A 15,541-nucleotide genomic window follows, 5' to 3' on the forward strand; every position below is an offset into this window, starting at 1 on the left:
AAATGAGAAAGAAGGAAATTACAGCAACACCGCACAAATGTTAAAACAGCCTTTGTACCAAAGTGTACAACAAGTAAAAAAACAGTCTTTTCATTAAGGGGTTAAATCTAAGTTCTTTAAGAAATTAGCAAGCAATGTGCAGACTGATTAACCAATTTCCAATACACAAAAAATCATCTCACATCCCCAAAAGTTTCCCTGCATAAACATATAAAAATAATTAATACATTGGCACTACAATCCCTATGTTGATTTAATTTACCCTAACACACACTGGATTGGGGAAAAGAGAGGCAATCATTGCACCCCTTGGTAAATAGAGGGTCCCTTTTATGATGATTTGTACTTAGCGAATAAACTCCATTTGAGTATGTGCTTGTAAATGTTTGTCCTGTAATTAAATTTGGGCTAATGTGTGGTATAGGAATTTTAATGGGTTCACCAAGAGAGCAGTAGTAACCCCCAGAGATCACCCAGATGTATCCACCTGTTGTCCCCAAGATATAATTTTGAGTAAGTTGCCATCTTTCCTTGCCAGAGCCCTACGGACAGAAAAACTGTTACTTTATCATTCAAGTGAGTAGTTAGGTTTTCTGTAATTTCTCCTTTTTATTTTATCTCTTATGTGTAAATAATATTTGTATCATCTTTTTTGTATGACTATTTTTTGTTCATGATAAATATTCCTTTATTAAGGACTGCCTTTGTCTGGTAAAGACTCACGTTACCTGATGCGACCATTTTATTGGTAATTTCAAATAACATATTTATTGTGTTAATGTATATTGTGTGGGGTTTTTAGTCTAATTATCTTGGGGGACCAAGGCACCCCAGTTCTAAATTGTGTTGGTGGTGGCAGCTTTATGATATTAGTTATATCATTATAGTTAATTGTGGGTGGTATTAAGGGTGAATATTTTTATTTTTATCACTATTTCCGGCCTAGGGCAGACAGATTTTATCCCTTTTACCACCAGAAACAAGTCACGCTTGGAGTAGGGTGCGTTTGTGACACTGAGTACCTTGGGGCCCTGTATGCATACCTGGGAACTTCTGTGCTCCGGCTACCTGGAGCCTTCCCTTGCGGGATGCGGCCAGGACTGCGCGGCGAAACACCCCTATTTAAAGGAAAAATAGGCGGGGAGCAGGGCATGTCAACACCCCGCTCCCGCGACCCGGAGGATCTGTCACAGGAATATTATTTAAAAGTAGTACTAATTAAAAATGGGTGAAAAATAGCTTCGTTTTTTTTTTTATGAAAAAATAAGAAACATTGGTCATGTCTATGAATACCATTCCCAATATATACTAATGTATACTACTCGTGACATCACATTGTTCATGATATTTCAGGAAATGTTCCCTGCAGCATGACATCATAAAGCATAAACTGTTTCCTTTTACTAAATATTACTTTATTTAAAAATTAAGCTTTTCAGTGGTTTTCCCACAGCTTTCTTGCAATATGAAATCAGAGTTTGTAAAACTATATTTATAGCTGCTGATATATGGGCATGATTCTGTGCTTAAAGGCATGATTAATGAGTTCTGTCCTTGTAAAACAGGATTGAATGAAGGTTTAACTGCTCAGGAACACATATATCACATCAAAAAGGCATCCTCTACACAATTCTCCTAATTCTACACAGACATCCTTGGGAAAATAAACAGTAAAGAAAAACAAATCAAACATTGCAATCTGTCAAGGTGAGATAGTTAACTATGTTATGACTATGTTATTAAAGACAAATCTTTGCTGGTCTATTGTATACGCTGTTATTTATTACTCTAAAAATTAAACAATTCATTAAAAGGCCAAAAACTTGCATGCACTCTAGATTATTGAATGCACACAAAATGACTGCTCTCCTAAGTAATCAAAAACAGATTTTGTACACAGAATTGATTTAGTAACTGATATGGCACCACAAATCATATTACTTTGGCAGTCTTTACAGATTCCCTTATGTGTCACGCCAAGATACAAATTTTAGAAAGAGGTAGATCTTCACTTTTTACATGTCAGTCATCATGTATATATATTATTTAAATCCATGTAGTTACTGAAGTCTTACCAGCTGAATGTTAGACTTGATTTGCTGATATCAATACTTTACGATCTCTGTAACAAAACATTAAAAGGACAGACTAATATCCCATGCAGCCTTACCAACAAAGTATGTATATTATAATATACAATCATTAAGCCTGTCTTTGTGAGAAGCTGCAGTTCCAGAGCTAACCTTTCTGCGCTCCTGTTATCATGCTACTCAATGTCTGCTTAAAGCAGCCAATCGGTGGCAGAGACGTGTTTCAGCACTTTCTGCACATGCACATTGGGGAGTTGTGAGTGTCACAAATGCAGCAAAACAAACTGCAGTTGTAATGTTTCAGGCCATTTTCAATACGAAGGTGACATAAATACATGTTGGACAGATAAATCATATCCTTCTAGCATTGAATTTTGTAATATTGAAATATGTATTCCACCATTCATAAATTTATCAGTGTGTAAATAAATTATTGAAACTCACTGGGTCATAAGTACAAGGGACGTTCGAAAAGCTAAAATAAACTGAATTTGATTAATTATAAGACGACCCCCCCAAAATCTGAATATTAATTTAGGGAAAAAAGAAAAAGCCTGAATATAAGACTACTCTATAGGAAAAAAGTTTTACTAGTAAATATTAATTAATATAAACTATTTTTTCATATTTAATAAAAGCTATGATTGAGAAAAATAGATTTTTGTTATTTCCTTTTATTTGCCAACCTGCCCCCCAGTTATGCACATCTGCCCCAGGCTTGCCACTCTACCCCCAGAAATACATTATCCCCCCATATATGCCACTCTGCCTCTCTGATATGCCTTATACCCTCTTATATACCACTTTGCCCAATGATAGGCCTTTTACCCCCTATATGCCACTCTGCCTCCAGAAATGCCTTATACCCCCTATATGCCACTATGCCTCCAGAAATGCCTTATACTCCTATATGCCACTCTGGCATATAGGGGGTTAAAAGGCATATCATGGGTCAGAGTGGCATATAGGGGGGTATAAGGCATTTGAAGAGGCAGGGTGGCATATAGGGGGTATAAGGCATTCTGGAGGCAGAGTGGCAAATAGGTGGTTAAAAGGCATTTCTGGAGGCTGAGTTGCATAAAGGGGGGTTAAAAGGCATACCATGGGGAACTCTGCCTCCAGAAAAGCCATATACCCCCATATAACACACCCTCCCCCCAGACTTACCAGTGCTTCTGACTCCCTGGTGTCTAGTGAGGGCAGCGGGTGGAGGCCGGCGTAAGTGCAGAAACTTTTCGAATGTCCCTTATATATACTGCATGCTGTACTGATTATTTAAGCAATATAAAAAATAATAATGATAATAATAATAATATACTTGCATACAAATAGAAATATATATCAATGTATTTGTGTTTTTTTTCTTGAACCTAATAGGTTCTTCGTTACAATCAGTAAATGGAACATTGTTAACATTAAATGTGAAGGGAATCAATTTTAGATTTATAGCTGATATATGATTACTTTATATCTGCTTTTAAAGCAATCCTATTCAATGTGCATTGGTGACATTCATTTTAACAATTTATCTTATGTGCCTTCTTTTCTCTGTTCTTCCATTTATGAGTCTCAGGCTTTTGTGATTTATCACTCTGATTTACTGGTACATATACTGGTGCTAGCTACTACATGCCCTTTTACAACTTAGAATACATCTTAATTATTTTATGCTGTCATTATCCACCATGGCAAAAAACGGATCTGTTAAGGAACATGGTAGCTTTAATACTTTTTCATACATAATACAGTATAATATAGCACAACAGCTGGCTAACCCCTAAAAGATAAAATCATTCAACAATGTTATGTTTATCTCTGCTTTTCCCTTGAAAGTTTTGCATACATTTAGAAACATTTAGGTTACATTTGTTTGTACACAGAATAAATGCCAGTGCCAGCCTTCCAAAATGTATATTGCCCTATTTGGCTGATGCAGGTATTAGTCGGCTAACCTATTAAAGGAGTCAAATGTTCCAGGACAACGATATTTAAGAATGCCTACTCAACTGCACACTTAACTTTTTAAGTCAGAAATTAACAACTAAGGTATTCATTGTCTATCAAGTTGCTATCCAGTTGCAGTCTGACACAAAATGTGAGATGAAGGTGAAATGTATCTTCAGTATTTCACATTAATAATAAAACATTTTTAAAAAAATTATAAATATAAGTCCACAAGAACCCTATTAGCTAGGAAGGTGCTGATTCTTTGTAACATGCTGTCACGGTCCACGCCGCAGTCTATCCCCAGAGTACCTGCGTACAGCGGGTACCCGTTACTTACCTCTTCCGCCGCATCTCCCCGTCGTACAGGAGGTGAATTGTGGTCGCGGTCCGCACCGCGGTCTGTCCCTGGAGTGCCCGCATCTGGCGGGTGCTCATTGTTTGCCACCTCCGCCGTCATTTCTCTCTGTCCTCCAGGATGTGGGTGGTAGGCACGCACGCACACCTCACCCCTCTTCTCATCCGTACCACTGTGGAGGTGACGGGATGCGCACAGCGTGATGTCATGTATCAGGGGCGGGGCTTGGGAGCACGGTAGGTTTAAAAACTGAGCACTGACTTCCATTCAGTACTCGGTTGTTGCATTGGCTGGGCTCACTACTCTTGCAGTAGTTTATCCGCAATCTGTTGCTGATATATGCATGTTGACTACGTTTGATCTCTCCATTCCTGACCCGGCTTGCCGGACTATTCTATTGAACTGTTACTTGTGACCCTCATTTAAATCTCTGCATACTGGGTTCCTCATTTGATTCCCACGTAACACGTGCTTGGATCTGAGAGGTCTTTAATGGGCATATCATTTGGGATGTGTGGTTTAAACATAGAAAATAGGGCAGCATTTGCCTAGGCTCATATCCCATGTACCATTAAAATTGATGGTTTAAATATACTCAAGAGATTGACAAGACTTTACAACCTCTTAATTTTAAAAAAATCATATACAGTACTGTGTAAAAGTAACGTAAGAATGCTTTCAAAAATAGACATTTTAATAGTTCATTTTTTATCATTTAACAAAATGCAAAGTAAGTGAACAGAAGAAAAATCTAAATTAAATCAATTTTGGTGTGACCACCCTTTGCCTTTAAAATAGCATCAATTCTTATACTTGCACTTGCACACAGTTTTTTTTAGGGAACTCCCCAGGTAGGTTGTTCCAAACAAACTTCTTGAAAAACTAACCATGTTTCTTCTGTGGACTTAAACAGCCTCGGTTGCTTCTCTTTCTTCATGTAACCCCATACTTGATGATGTTGAAATCAGGGCTCCGTGGGGGCCATACCATCACTCCTAGGACTTATCTGAAGATAGTTCTTTGACAACAATGAGATATACATCATCTCCCTTACCTTTGGGACCTAGTTAAGGTAAGGTTTTATGTAATTTGTACCCTCCGTGCATCCCAAATGGTTAAATGTGAGTTTAAATCCCCTATCCTAATGAGAAGAGGATGTTAGAAGCCGAGAGCAAAATTACTTCTAAAGGGTATTTTTCTATTTTTAATTCCTCCCACTGCACAGAGCACATGATTGGGGGTGGTTAAGATTTATTTTTAACAGTTTTTTCTAACATTCAATGTCGAGGAGAACTTTAAGGTAAATTGTGAAATTTGCAGACAAGGACAACTCCCATGACCTCACCAAAACACACAATTGAAAGTCTCATGCGCTTACATGTCATTGCAAACAATAAATATGAAAATATAAATATATGGGTTGTTTTGCAAGTGCTGGCATTTGAGGACATACTTAGTCTAATCTGGTGGGCACATTTTGCATATCAAAATTTCTGTAAACAACAATCATGGTTTGATTAAGGTTTTGATTCTACAAACAAAAGATCCTGCTAGCACACTATCTGATTCAAGCTCTAACCTTAGTCTAAAGTACAGTTTGTAAAGTACAGATTGTGGATGTATAATCATCACTGTCTCAATAGTTCTGAAGAATTTCCCATCAAAAGGGCCTGGACTGGCCTTAGTTTATATAGGGCAAATGCTCAGTCGACGAGAGGATTTGGATCTATCTTCATTTGCAGAGAATATATAATCATTTAATTAGTGGGCTGCTGTGCTTTCAGGGCCATTGACTGTTTTTGGTTTCAGTCCACCCATGATTCTAAATGCATCTGTCCTCAAATCAGGAGACCCACAATCCTGTCTTGATCCTGTAGTCATCATCAAGAATCATCTTTAAGAGCCACATTGAGAAAGGAGAGGAGGAAAAACTCTAGGATTATATAACTGCAGATTTACTAGGTATGACTACTGTATGCTGCATTTAAAAAATATAAAATCTAATAAACAAATAATCTTTTTAATAGAAGGTAGTACTGGAGTGTATTATTGCATACACATTGTAAAGGTAAATATTGGAATCTGTATAAAGGAGCTCACCAATTTTATAACTGGAATGACTAAATAATACATTATGAGAAACTAAACATCCTAGCCACATGCATTCTGGATGATCCAGTGTATGTGCATACTAGTTTAGAAAATTATCAGATTTCTGCAGATTTCTTAATGATTTGCAGAGTGCTTTTCTAGGCAATTATACAGATGATCTCTGTAAATAAAATCATTGGTGACAGTAAACTTCATATTTATTACATTTAAGTGCAATTATTTAGTTGCTAGTTACTGTCCCACAAACTTGGATTGCATAACTGGATTCTTTTTAAACTACAAAACAAAGGCGGTACAGGACAATAGCTTGTGAAAGTTTTTCAAAAAAATACAAGGTTTAACTATGTTACTGATTTTTATCTTGTGTAGATAAGACATAAGTATTATAAAGCGCTTAACAGCACTGAAAATATATATTCAACCACTACATCCTAATTGATAAATAATCATTTATCAAGTTATACTTCCATGGCAGGAAAATACTGTGAAAACAAAGTAAAACCTTTTATTTTCTGATGTAAAATTGGAGAAAGATTTTGTTTTCATCCCCCATTGTTCTACTCATTTTATTAAGCAGGATTAGTGCTGTGCTGCAATATGGTAAAATTGAAGCAAACTGCACATAATTATAAAATCACCTGGAAGCATATACATATTTTGTACTGAATTATTTTTTTCCCCCAGAAAATGTTTTAGGCAAATTAGAAGTTTATTCCACTTAGACACATTGCAATATGCATGCAACAAATTTAAAACCTGTGATGATAAAATGATAGTATCTAATAACAGTTAAATCTTGCACCCTGTGGATAATAAACATTAAAGGTTGAAAAGAATCAGAACATAAACGTGGTATCATTAAAACTATAATCTGCCGCAAAGCATGTAACTAAACTTTTCCTGCTGGGGTAGGTAAGATTACAGTGAACAGCAGGGACTTTTACAGTCCAACATATAAATATTTATATATATATATATATATATATATATATATATATATATATATATATATATATATATATATATAAATATGTGTGTGTTTTTTCAATAATTAACTTGTAATTACTAGAGAATTTAACTAGCTCAAAATACACAAAAAATGATAAATTCAAAACACCTACACAGTTCTGCATAAGGTGACTCTATCCTGTGTTTTCAGGGGACAGTTCCCTAAATTAAAATCCTACCCCTTGTATGTCCCTAGAATAGTTTCCTGGAATCCGCTTAACACTAAAGGTTAATTATTCATCCGAATCTCCATCAGCATTTTTATTGAATGCTACATAACAAGGGTGTCATTAACAATACTTTATTTTTGTTTTTATCTCAGTCAAAATAAATACATTTCTTACGCTTCAAAAGCCAAGAGAATGGAGAAAAAAGTAACACAATTTTGTACAAAGTGGCTACTCCTGTGTCTCAAACAGAACCCATAACATTCAGCAGTGAAATTTTAACATTAAATATATTGAAGGAATAATACTTATATTAATATCTACATAAAACAGCAAATGTGCAGGATAGATACTGTCACAAAGTTTTAAGATCTGTTGAATAATGTGTCCTGCCATGGTTATAAATATTCAAATGTTAAGAGAAGCAATGTTTTTACTGGTGACTGATGTACACATTGGTGTTTGTCACCTAGATAAATCTGCTTATGTTTGATTTAACCAACAATATAGCCTTGAAAATAAATAATGCCATGTCGGAATTACAACAAAAGAAGTACATTCTTCAAAGCTATTCTCTGAAAACTGACTTTAATGTTTTATATTTCTAGTAAATGAGGCATGATGCTATTATCAAAAATTGACTATACAGAATATCTATAGCGAAGGTGTATAAAGCAATATAGATATTATGGCAATGGTGTGCATGACTGGCATTTCATATATGTCTCAAGACTTTACGATGCAATAACTTCTAAACAATATAATAGTAGTATTTTTAAGAGCGAAAGATGTATATATTTTTTCTCAACAAGCAACATGTCGTGATTTAGAGTATTATATATTATTTATGAGTTTTCTATTTTAGGTTAAAGTCGCTTTGGAGGCTATTCCTTTTTTGAAATGCTTTATCATAGCGTATAGAAACTACTGCAGATATGAAAGACACATGAAATCTGTGAGATCAGTCTCCTAAGCTACCATACATTTATTGTACACACTACCATACTACTACATACTACCATACTACTACATTGTACCTTAATTTACTTTAACCTTGTGAGTTTTTCTTCTTTCCATAAGAAGGGCTGGGTTAGCCCTATTTAGAGAATAATCCAAAGTAAAAAATATACTGTATTTTACCTGGCTTTAGAACTGGCCAAAAACTTTTGCCCACATGACAAAGTCCTCCTAGCAAGTCAAGCGACCTCATAGTTTGCCAGCTTCACCTGTCTCTCAATAGTCGTAGGATAAAATCACCACGCAAATAACTAATCATACATTATAACAATTTAAAAATAATAAACATCTCTACATTCTATGTGACTGTGTTTAGCAGAGGGAAATTAAATATAATGACTACAATTGCCCATTATTGTGAGATTCAATTAAAAAATAATATATTTTTGTAAGCCATAATTTTCTTGTGGGGCAAAATGCAAATTCATATTTTCGGATATATTTATATACATGAAACCAATGGCCACAAATAAATGTTTTATTTTTTTAGCAGGTTAAGTTTCAAGTGTTCTGAAACACATGACCTTTATTCATGAACAAGATCTATGCGTTTTCTGATATTTTTATGGCAGTCAGATAGCTATAGTACAGTAACTTCTGTAATCCTTACTACTGATGTTAGTGCTACTAGAAAGACTTAATAACATCCCAGAGGCAAAGATGAAACAGCTTCACTACAGTTACTTGCTATGGATATCTTTTGAAGTCAGTCTTAAGATATCTTTATTTCTTGACCAGAAAACTCTTTTTTTTTTACTTTGTTCTGTCAAGATGGCTCTATTTTTTATTTTAAAAGGCAATTCTGGGCTAACTGATTAAAGTTCAAAACTATCTTCAGCTGTGAAACTTGTAAACATGGTACTAGAAAGTGGCATATAATAACAGAGTAGGCTAGATTGCATTGTATATATTTTTTACTAGATACACACATTTTTTATAGCAAAATGAAACTGGCAACAAAATCTTTTACATTTGTGATCAGTAACAAGATTCATCACCATTGATGTGTACTATTTTTAAATGATATTTTTTGGGTCTGTTCACAAAGAAAAATAATGGTTGACCGAGGTACCAAGCCCACACATTTTAACCCTCAAGTTGTTTGCCTGCAAGTGCCCTTGACTTTAAATTCTGTACATTTAAGGAGAAGGCATGCAAATGTAAACACATATGTCTTTGCTTGAAATGATTTAAAACTTTGTCCACCATAATATTATTAAGTAACTATTAAAGAAAAATATATAAATAATTTAGAACAATTATCAAAACAACCACTATAAACTATGAGGTATTATGGTAATAAGCGCCCACCCCCTGTGTGTGGTGGGGTGAGGGGTAAAACCCCCTGAGATCCATACCAGGCATAGGGGCATGGGGTAGTTCATTTCCAGTAAAATTGTTTCAGGAAGGCAGAGACCCCATCCTGTGCTACCCACCCCACATTCTTTTTCCAGTGGGATGAGGGTGTGAAAAGTAAAAGCTTTCCCAATGGCAGCAAATAAAAAAATGGCCAACCCTACCGTTTAGAATCTGCATTGCATCCTCCATTGACTTAAATGGGGAATGGCTTATGCAATTAAGCTTTAATTAATTTATGAGTTCCTTGATTTTTTTCAACTTGCATACAATTGACTCTCCTGCTGCTAGCCTCTTAAGAAATAGAATGCTCAAGGATTTTAATATTTTCTGCCGTTTACCCATAAAATGTATCCAAAGATGGAGTCATTGTGCAAGGGTCAGTTGAGCAGATCAGCAGTGGGTATGGATAGATATACTTAAAATATATATTACGTATAATATATGTATAAATTATCTAATATCAGATCTGGCAAGCTTCAGACTGTGTTTTTCTGAATCTGCGCATTCAACCCCAGCCCTTGTGACCGGAGAAGAAAATATTGGCACTCAACCTTGAAAGTCTCTAGAAATAGGCATGATCACATCCAGTTGATGGAAATGTCACTTTCCTATTTCATGCCAGGTAATGTATGAACCTCCCCAAAATTCATGTAATGAGGAGCTGAAAGGAAGAAAGGAAAAACTGAAAAAATGGGGTATTCTCTAGGTGTTCCCATGATGTTCTGCCATGAACAGACTTGTTGTGAAATCTGTAGACTACCTACATCATAGCTCTTAGCTTTGGTATTGTAATACTTGGGTGTCACTGTCCTTTAAGCAGATTTAGATCTTCAATGTCCTCATCAAAATGATCATGTGAAAGCCTGTGTACATATAATCAACATTATAATGTGCATTGTGCTACCACAAATAAAGGCAGATTTCATGTTTTACTGGGGTCATTAAAGTAACCTCATATCTTTAGAGAAATCTAGGGTTATTAAGTGGTATCCAAAACACAAAATAACTAAATATAGTTCAATATTTTTCTGTTTCAGAGGCATTACTGTGCACTAGCTTTGAAAGCAGTTATGTTTGCATCAAAATAGTCCATACTGTTTTCTGTCTGGCATTTGTGTTCTGGATGGTGCAAAGATCAGTCCAGACTTGGATAAGATGTCAACCTAGCCTGCTATAAAGGTCATGTAGCCTAAAACACACTCTTATTTTATTTTTTTCCAAAGCAATCCAGTACTACTATCTTGGAAGCCTGGTTAAAACTGTTAAACCATTATCAGTTTGTACAGTACATTACTGGTGCTTGAGAATGATGAGAAGCTAAAAGCTTCATGCGTTTGAATGTGCCAGAGAGAATTCATGATGTTGCCAGAAGCTGCTTATTCTAACAAGTCACACACACACACAACACAGACTGCTTTAAATCTGTCTGCCTATGACATTGAATAGTATTTTTCCTAGAATATAAGAACCCACAGGGGTTATTTTTAAATAATTTTATTCTGCTCCTTCCTTTAAAATTCTTACTGATTGAGACATTACACATCACTCTGATTGCTGCTAACTTAATTATTTCTGTAGAAGATTTCAAACATGTCGGTACAACTAGCATGAATTATTAAATAAGAAGAAGCCTATATCCCCCCTCTGCAGCCCCTCATTCCTACTGGGGTGCACTGGGATATGATGTGATTGTGTTCTATTGAAGCTGTGCTAATTTGGCACAGCCCAACAGCATCTAAATGACCCACTGAGCAGAGGCACAGTGAAGGAGCAGATCGCCTAGGTCAAAATATGTGACTGACTTATAATGTTTGCATTCTGCTTTTTTCTTTTTTGAGCGCCAAATGCACCCTTTCTGTTCTTATGCTAAAAATACACAAATACTCATTAAACAGAGTACTATGAAATCATATTACAAATTAAGCTATAGGTACAATGATCACCATACACTTTCTAAACTAAAGTGCACACTGGCACATTTTCAGGTGCTTGACTTGAGGAATTTAGCCCAATAACACCTATTTTCTTTTTAAGATGTCGCTACTGAACATGACCAAGAATTTTCTGGATTTTTTTAAGAGACTCTGGGTATGGCAGTTGGATGGCAGGCTACTGGGGAAGTAATTTGATTTCTGGGTAGGGGGAGTGGAATTGAGCCCTGCACCTGCTATGTCCCCTTGAGCATATCAAGACATTTTGGACAATGTTATTGTTCCAACTTTGTAGTTTGGGGAAGACCCTTTTCTATTCGAAAAAAAACCCCAACCCTAACCCACCTCATTAATCTTTCCTTTTCCTCTGGTGTATTCCCATCCTCATTCAAACATGCCATCATCTCCCCCATCCTAAAGAAACCTTCCCTTGATCCCACATCCCCATCAAACTACCGTCCAGTTTCACTTCTCCCGCTAGCTTCCAAACTGCTGGAACGATTAACCTACAATCAACTAACAAACTTTCTCTCTTCAAACTCTCTACTTGACCCTCTACAATCCGGTTTCTGTTGACAGCATTCAATAGAGACTGCACTCACTAAAATTACTAATGACCTCCTCGCAGCTAAAACGAAAAGCCAATTCTCACTGGTTATTCTTTTGGACCTCTCAGCAGCCTTTGACACAGTCGACCACCCCCTCCTCCTACAAACCCTCCATGCTCATGGCATCCATGAAATGGCTCTTTCATGGCTTAAATCCTACCTTTCTAACCGTACTTTTAGCATCTCATTTACTGGAACTTGCTCCTCTCCCCTACCGCTATTTATTGGTGTTCCTCAAGGCTCAGTTCTTGGGCCTCTGCTATTCTTCATCTACACTTCTTCCCTCGGATAACCTATATTACTGTTGACAACTCCACTATCCAACCAACAGACCAGGTTCGCTGCCTTGGTGTCACCCTTGACTCTGCTCTCTCCTTCATCCCTCAAATCCAGTCCCTCACCAAATCCTGCCAACTTCACCTGAGAAACGTCTCTAGAATCCGCCTTTCCTCACAAAAGAAACCACCAAGTTACTAATCCACTCCCTTGTGATATCCCATCTGGATTATTGCAATTCCCTACTAACCGGTCTCCCCCTCTCCTGCCTTTCACCGGTTCAATCAATCCTCAACACTGCAGCCAGATTAATTTTTCTCTGCCGCCGCTCCTCATCCGCTGCTCCACTATGCCAGTCACTCCATTGGCTCCCCATACCCTCCAGAATCAAATTTAAACTTTTGTTGTCAAGGTTTAGACATTAATGGCTGTGTGTTGAGTTAATTTGAGAGGTCAGCAAGTTTACACTGTTATACAGGCTGTACACTCACTACTTTACATTGTAGCAGAGTGTCATTTCTTCAGTGTTGTCACATGAAAAGATATCATCAAATATTTACAAAAATGTGAGTGGTGTACTCACTTTTGTTAGATACTGTATGTATGTATGCATGTATATGTATATTTATATATTCATTTTAATTATTAAATGCTATTACATTTCATATGTGTGTTGTACATTTTATATTAGTTTCCAATACTAAAAGTTATTATTTTTTAATTTTTTATTGATATTGAAAATACTAACATTTACACATCAATGTTAAGATAAATAGACCATAGAGATCTATCGTATAACCCATGTCTGGCATCTCTTTGGAATTGTTTTCATTCCAAAATGCCAGACATTAAGTAATACAGACTGACCCTGTTATTTTTTCTCCTCTGTTTACTCTTTGAGGTGCAAGAATGTTCTGGGATTCATGGATCTGAAAAAGATAAATACAGCACGACTTATTTATCAGCAAGGACAAAGGGAGGACATTTCTCTGTTGGGTAAGTGTCTAAAGCTCCCTTAGGTTTCTCCAGTCTACATTTAATGATGTATAAAGATTTGATTCTTTGAAGTTCCTTATTCAGGGAGTAGAAAGAGAAGGAGACCTTTTTGCCTGACCCCACATTTGTTGTTAAAGATATCAAGTAAGATGAAAAGCTTTCTTAAGATTCCTAGGTAAATCATTGTAGTTTCAAGTTGGTATTAATTCGTTTTAGTGTTTTATATTTTGCATTCAAAGTACTTCTTCAGCAGTGCTGATTAGAATAATAATTAGTTTGATGTTTTAGAAGACTGTTGACACAGCCTTGATTTAGACAGCTCTTATCTTTTGCCTGACTTTTATGATTATGCTGCCCATGCTGTCAATGTCTTATTATTTTAACAATGTGCCTTGCCAGCTATAGCTTTATGAGGAAATATTGGATATTGTCCAAACATTGGTAGCATCTAATCAAGTTAACATATTTTTTTCCAATGCACACAATTTTTAAATTCTAAATTGTCACAAACTTAAATAATTGAAAGTGTTTTTATCATCAGAGCGGCAAAGGAAATAATAAATATTTTTTTAATAAAACCATTGTAGAATTTGTATTATTCTATTCGTTATGTTTGCTACAAATCAAGATGAGGAATACAGTTTCCAATTTTAAAATTATAATATTAATAGGTGCCAAAGTGATCACAAAAATATATTTCTGTAGAGCCGTGGGGTTGCCAATATGTCTTACAGCATATCAAATCCTCCTGTAATAAAAATTAAAAAAAGGATTACTATATATATATATATATATATGTAATGTAAAAAAAACAGAGTATTGCCGAGTATGTGGCGATACCTTTTTTATTGGACTAACATAATATTTAAAAGACAAGCTTTCGAGAGTTATCCTCCCTTCATCAGGTCTGAAGCAATACTGGTCAACATGATAGAGGATACAACTTAAAACAAGTGATGGTATTGGAGAAGGGAGGGTGGGGGTTGAGTGAGGTGTCATAAATAATGGGCTGGAAGGTGAAGAATGCATTTGGATCTTGCAAGCAACTCAAGATAACACATCTAGTCTTTTTCAACTAGCATCAACAAGAGCAAGTACAGTATACAAAACAAAGCAAGAACTCAGCACATGCCCAGTGAATACCATTCAAAAAAACACCTATCTAATGCATAATATTGGGGATTCCATCACACTAATATGGCCATATATTGCTTAGCCTGCCACTACATCAAAGAACCCCAAGTTTGGTGAGTTCTATCATGGTCATATTGTTACCAAGGAGCTTCATCATTGAGACTGCACTGCATTTTAACCTAAATGAGACTCTCAATTATGTTAAAGCCTTCTATTGACACCATTAATGTGGTACCTGTTTGACAGGTGGGGATTTTTAACCCTAAGCTTTGGTCACAACCTGAAAATATGCATTACACAAAAATTATACAACGATAGAGGAGCCCACAACCTAAAAACCATAGAAGGCCTAAAAATCTAGATTCTCTGATTGCTGCTATAATAATAATGACTAATAAGTACACAAAACCATTAAAAACACCTATGTAAGGCATAAATATTGGGGATTCCGTCACACTGTATTACCATATATTGCTTGCTTAGCCCGCCACTATGTAAAAGTGCGACAAGTTTGGCAAGTCCTATCTACATTTTAATGGCT

Source organism: Sceloporus occidentalis, unplaced genomic scaffold (genome assembly GCF_023333645.1).
Source record: "Sceloporus occidentalis isolate IW3139 unplaced genomic scaffold, rSceOcc1.0.p SCAF_181, whole genome shotgun sequence".
Lineage (NCBI taxonomy): Eukaryota > Metazoa > Chordata > Lepidosauria > Squamata > Phrynosomatidae > Sceloporus > Sceloporus occidentalis.